This window comes from Poromitra crassiceps (assembly GCF_964638095.1).
Source record: "Poromitra crassiceps genome assembly, chromosome: 4".
Taxonomy (NCBI): Eukaryota; Metazoa; Chordata; class Actinopteri; order Beryciformes; family Melamphaidae; genus Poromitra; species Poromitra crassiceps.
The window spans coordinates 42,840,309-42,846,489 of record NC_139626.1 but is presented as its reverse complement, the minus strand read 5'-3'; positions in this window follow the sequence as shown (position 1 = coordinate 42,846,489).

The window sequence follows — 6,181 nt, the reverse complement described above, 5'->3', positions numbered from 1 at the left end:
CCAGGGGGGAATAAAAATAAAATAAAATCCATATAATAAATTGTGGCTACCAATTTGTGATAGAAAGTTACATTCTCCTTTCTGTTGTCAATCTCACATCTAGGATGTTCATCTTTTTCAATTTCAGCACTGCCAGGCCCGGTCAGTGCCATGCCCATTCAGTGCCTGGCCCGGTCAGTGCCAGGCCAGTTCAGTGCGATACAACGCCCTCCACATTCAAGATTCACTTTACTGTCTGCGTATTTTTCCTTCCTTTTCAATACATTGTTTACCTGCCTCTATAACATCCTTCTGTATGTTTTCAAAATGAAACTGAGAAGACCGATCGGACCATAAGACCATACGTTTTGAGTGAGGGCAAACAGCAGAGATATGCTTGCTTTTAACTATTACCCCTTTCAGAACCAACGACCTGTGTCGGACCAGGGTTACTTGACCCATGTTCAACCCTTCTTTTGTCAGTCAACAGTTTGTCAGTTAATCCCTGGTCATGACAAGTCAAGACAGAACCCAGGTCACAACCCGGGATTGATGCATAACAATGAACAACATTAGCAGAACAAATGGCAACCCGGGTGGTGCCATTCACCCTGAAATCAACCCATGTCCGACCTTGGTCCGACCCAGCGGAGTCAGCAAGCCCTTTCATCCCTCTTTCACACCAAGGGTCCAACGCAGGGTTACTCCCAGGTGGTTTTGGGTATGGAAGGGGTTAACCCGGGTTGGACCAGGGTCAGACAAGGGTTCATTTAAATGTGAACGGCATCACCTAGGTGCTATTGGTTATGCTAATAGTTATGCATCTCTCCGGGGTCTTACCTGAATTGTCATGACCCGCGTTGACTGACTTGGTGTGAATTGACAAAAGAAGGGTTGAACATTAGGTCAAGTCGCCCTGGTTCAACCCTCATTGTTGGTATGCAAGTGGTATCAGACAGGAATTCAACCTGGGAATAACCCTGATTGGACATCTGTGTGCGCATGATGGCTGCCCCACGTATCTTGCGTCTGTTTGGAGCGCACGCATAGCGTTTGGATAGGACGTGCGCGACCGACACTCCAAACGCACGCAGGATACGCTCACGAACGCACAGCCAAAAGCAAGTCAATCTCCGGCCTACTAGCTTTAGCACATCTCCGGCCTACTTGCTTCAGCACATTTCTGACCCGATAGCTTTTGGCTGTGCGCCGTTGACGTGCGTGTGCTGCATCCGTTTGGAGCATGGGTCGTACACGTCCTATCCAAATTAACGCTATGCGTACGCTCCAAACGGACGCAGGATAAGTGAGGCAGTAAAGGGACACGCCGTCATTTTTTTGGAGATTCGCCTATTTGCCATATTCCTGATAGTAAGACAAGATACTAGATGTCCTCCTGTTCTCTGTGCGTGCAGTAGAAAGTAGTGATGTGCCCCTCCTGCTAGTTAGCTTAGCATAATGACTAGTAGTCCACAGGACTGGCTAGCCTACCCCCGTTAAGCAAATCCATTGCCAGCTATGTATTTCTGCTTCAGAAATTCAAATGTCTTGGAATTTTACATTATTATTTCATAGTGTGGCGACTGCACAAGTCACAACATGTACATAAGAGCGTTTTTGGCGCTGTTGGAATGTGTATTTGGTGACTTAACAGGGGTAGGCTAGCTGTTCCACAGACTACCAGTCATTGTGCTAAGCTAACTAGCAGCTGGGTGTGTCACTACTTACTTTCTATTGCATGCACAGAGAAGAGACGGACATCTACAGCAGTGATACTCAACTTGCTTTGCCCGGGGGCCACTTTTGTGAAATGATAGGAGGCCAGCGGCCAGTTAATAAACAAACAATATACATTTTGATTTTTCTGTAGCGGATTGTAGGTTTTTGGGATGTCAGCTGAAGTTTTAGTCTGACAATGTTGTGCACACCGGATAGTTAGTTAGGTTAAGTTAGTTAGGTTAAGTACATACATAAGTGCTTGGGTAACAAGCAGACGGCGATATTTGACAATTTAAGCACAAATTATGCTCGAGCTAAATCGCCGGCGCTGACTGCGCCGAGGGGGTCGCCGCAGCTGGGCGTCCTATGGGCGCAGCTCGGCGGAGGGGGCGTGCAGCTCCTCGAAAATGTGACTCCGCGGCGTCAACTCCTTGTTGTGAGGAATGAGGAAATGCCATTTCCTCATTTAACAGTGCTTGTCCCTCATCTAGCAGAGCCTTCTGCAGGCTCAACGGAATGAGTTTTGAAATGGAGGGACAATAAAATGTTCCCCCACGGACATGATTGCAAGTTCTTGGTAAACGACACGATAACGTTTTGGACGTGTACCGCAGCCAACGCGCCGCGTTAACGTTGTTGTGAATTAGATTCCAATTCACAATGAAAACTAACGTGACATTAGAAGAAAATGGTCAGGGGGGCCACTCTGCACCCTGTCGCAGGCCGCATCTGGCCCCCGGGCCACAAGTTGAGTATCACTGATCTACAGTATCTTCTTCTATCGGGAATATGGCAAATGGGTGAATCTCCCAAAATGTTGGCGCGTTCCTTTAAAAGCAAGTATATAGTATAATAAGGATAGAGACGTGCAGTCTTAATGAGAGAATCCCTCCGTCGCATCAGTGGCATTTTCCCAAGATCCCTGCTTCTAGACAGATGCGATGGTAACCCGATTCCAGCTTTGTGCTTAGAGCCAATTGTCTACGGCTAGCACTTTCTCCACCAGAGGTCATGAGCGAGGGCACATGGTACCACAGCCATGGTAACAACCTTACAGGAGTCACACACACAATGTTACAAAAGAAGACAACAAATATAGTGGAAATCAGCTACAGAAGAAATTAGGGATGCACGGGATATGCATTTTGAGGGTGATATGATATTTTCCTCACCCACTATTGAACCATATTATGCATTTTCATAAGAATCTTAGTAGAAATGCAGGTGCAAAACATGAATATCTCAAGATAATTAGGTGGTTTCTAAACAAAAGACCATGTTTTATTCTGTTGTTAATTTGACAGCGGTATGTTAACGCTTCACAATAAGGGCCACTAATTTAACGGAGAGTTAATGCTTAATAATTATTACCTAACTTTTATTAACTCTAACCCTAACTATTAAATAACCCTAACCAGTGTAGGAAATTAGCCAGGGGCAAAGGGCAAAAATGCACCAAGAAATCTCAGAATGCCCCAAAAAACCATGTTCGAGGGGCAAAAATTACCCCCAAGATTTTGATAATTTTATTTACATTCAATTCATCGCTAACACACACTCTGCATCTGCAAGCTGGTTGCCATGCAGGAGAAGACTACGATGAACACACTCACACAAACAGCGCTGGTGCTCACACTATGCTTTAGCAATTTTATAATGCACAAATAAATAAAAAAAAAGCCCCCAAAATTTTGTAAATGTCCCCATTTTTTAGACAGTGGGGGCAAAAGTTGTCCCCAAAATATTTTTTAAATTTCCTACACTGACCCTAACCAGCTCTGAACTATTAAATAATGCATACATTAATACCTAGTTAACATGAACACCTTTAGCAAATGATTACTAGACACATTAGTTAACGGTAAGGTTAGTGCTTAATAAGCATGAACTAACCCTTATTGTAAAGTGTTACCAGCTGTGACAAACTCCTAGAAAAAGGGGGTCACAAGAATGTATCTTCAACACTCAGCCACGATATTGTTTTTTTAACGCAGATATATCAGTGCATCCCTACAAGAAATAAAAAATATATAATTTGCCAGGAATGTTACTATATTGCAGTACCTTCTGTGGTCTGTAGAAGGAGCTAGAACAGACCAAAAAAAAAAGACAGTTTCTTCTACATCTTGATCCATGACGGACAGATGTTATGTGTGGCACACGCAGAAAAATGCCAGGCTTTGATATAAAGCCATAGGGAACCCTTCAAATATCCAGTTAGAGCTACTGTCCAGTCCACAGCTCTGACCAGTCCTGCTCCATGGCCTCTTTAAGTAAATCCCCTTGGAGTAAATAAAGAAAAATCTATGCTCTGTGAAAAGTACAGCAGCCAGTTCACCATCAGTCAATGAAAAAGAGCATAAGAGGAAAGAGGACACTGTTCACCGTGATACAGTACATTCCTTTTCATATCCAGTAGTCCACATGTACGTAGTAGAATCCAGCAGACCAAATACGTTGAATATTGTATTTTCATTGAACCAAAGAAAGCACTCCACTCCAAAGCGTCATTAGATATTTAGGGTGCGTTTGTATTGTATGATGTATAGTCATGCTTGGCTCTAAGGATGCAGCAGATCGCATTTTGCAGATCTGGATCTTATTTTCTTAAGGGTCCGATTTCATTTGGAAATTAATCATTGTGACGAGGAAAGGCAATATCGAATGACCAAATGTACTGATGTTGCATTTCAGCAACAACATTCAGTTATTGTTCCCAGAAGGCTGCATCATTCACACCTCACACAAGTGCGCAATGAACCTACCAACAGGTCAACCCATCTTACATGTGACGAGGGAAACATTAACTAAATAATATGGAAAGTTGGAAACACCGTAAAACAAATGCTCCAAGTGTAATGTGACTAAATGTCCCCCTTTTAACCTAAAAATTACAACATGGGATCAGTTTGCTTACTTTATCTCACTTCTTACGTAATTCTCTTCCAGTCCTTGTGCATCCATCTCCCTAACTCCAGGCTCCAGTCCACTTTGTGTTCCACGTTTTCATGGATCCCATGTGGGAAAGACCTGTCTGAGGCTTCAGCCATCTTTTAAGATGCCAGTCTGTTTCTATGGCCAGTGCCAAATTAACACAGCCTGAGATGGACCTGTTGCTGGGATGAATTTCTATGTTTCTGGAGGATCAGATTCCCGCTTAGCTAGATGCTGAAGGTTGCCTTGCAAGTCGCAGCCGTGCACTGAATGGATTCACTTGATTGACACATCATTATTTTCAGCGGACTGATTTCAATGAGGAATGAGTTCAGATGTGTGCCCTGAACATTTTGTGTATAGACCTTTTCGCCGGAATTCTGTTGGTAGGGGACAGTTTGGACTCAAGTTCATTTCCTGTCAGTGTATTAGCAAATACTGCAACAGGAGGTAGGGGGCTAATGTTGTCAAGTTTAAACAGTCTATGATCTAGATTGAGCAATCTCCCGCACAGTGGCTTCACTTAACAAGACTTTAATATGTACATCGATACTGATGTACATATCGATGTAGAAGATGATTTTGGGGGACTCACCTCTTGCTCCAGGCTACTCAACTTCAGCTGGTATTAAACATGTATCTACTGCATCTTTAACACCCCCAATAAACAGACAATAAAATAACATGACTCCTCAAAAGAGTGGGCAGTTTTTCCTGTTATTTTCGCCAAGTAACAAAATCAGAAAACGCAATCAGACTGTGATGAAGCCTTTCTTCCGGTAGTTAAGCCTGCAGACTTTTGGACCATTAGTGTTGTGGTTGCACTTCACTGACTGCTTCTTGCCTCCTAAGCTCTGTGACTTGATTCCCCCATGCTCACATTCCCAATAAAGTGCCCCGAAATACTACAGAAACTATAAGAAACTGGGCCAAACTGACATCATCAGCATTAACGAGGCCAATTATGGGAAGGAAGGAAAATAAATCTATATAGGTAATGGCATATTGTAGCCACTAGAGGGCGCTGTTACATAGCCTGTTTTATACAGACTGAATGCCACCAGGAGGGGGAAATGAGCAGGGAATGATTAAGAGCCATGGTATTCAGAGCTACAGTCTGGTTATGGCACAAATTAAAATGCTCTTATTTTCATCGCCATGCGTCCCTTGCTGACTGCTTCCTTCGACAGTTACACTGCATCCTGGCCGTTCATATAGATTCTGAGTCTCTTGGCTCTGGAAGCTCTCACCCAAAGTGCATAGGCTACCCATAAATTATTCTACTGTTTCCTCAAAACTAAAAATGTGAAAGAAAGAAAGAAAGAAAGAAAGTTTATTTACGTTGTTGATTGCCTGGTGCGCTGCGTGGCGCATGCGCGCACGTTCCGCATACCGGTGTGTCCCCAGCGTAACACTGAATCCAAGTGCAAGTCTAGAGTTCAGGTTGTCCTGCAAGTAGAATATGAAGTAGATTGTGAATGTCCACTGGAACCGTTAGCAGCTAGCGAAGCTGCGTGTGAAAATAAGTGTGCTCCAGCCAACATTGTTA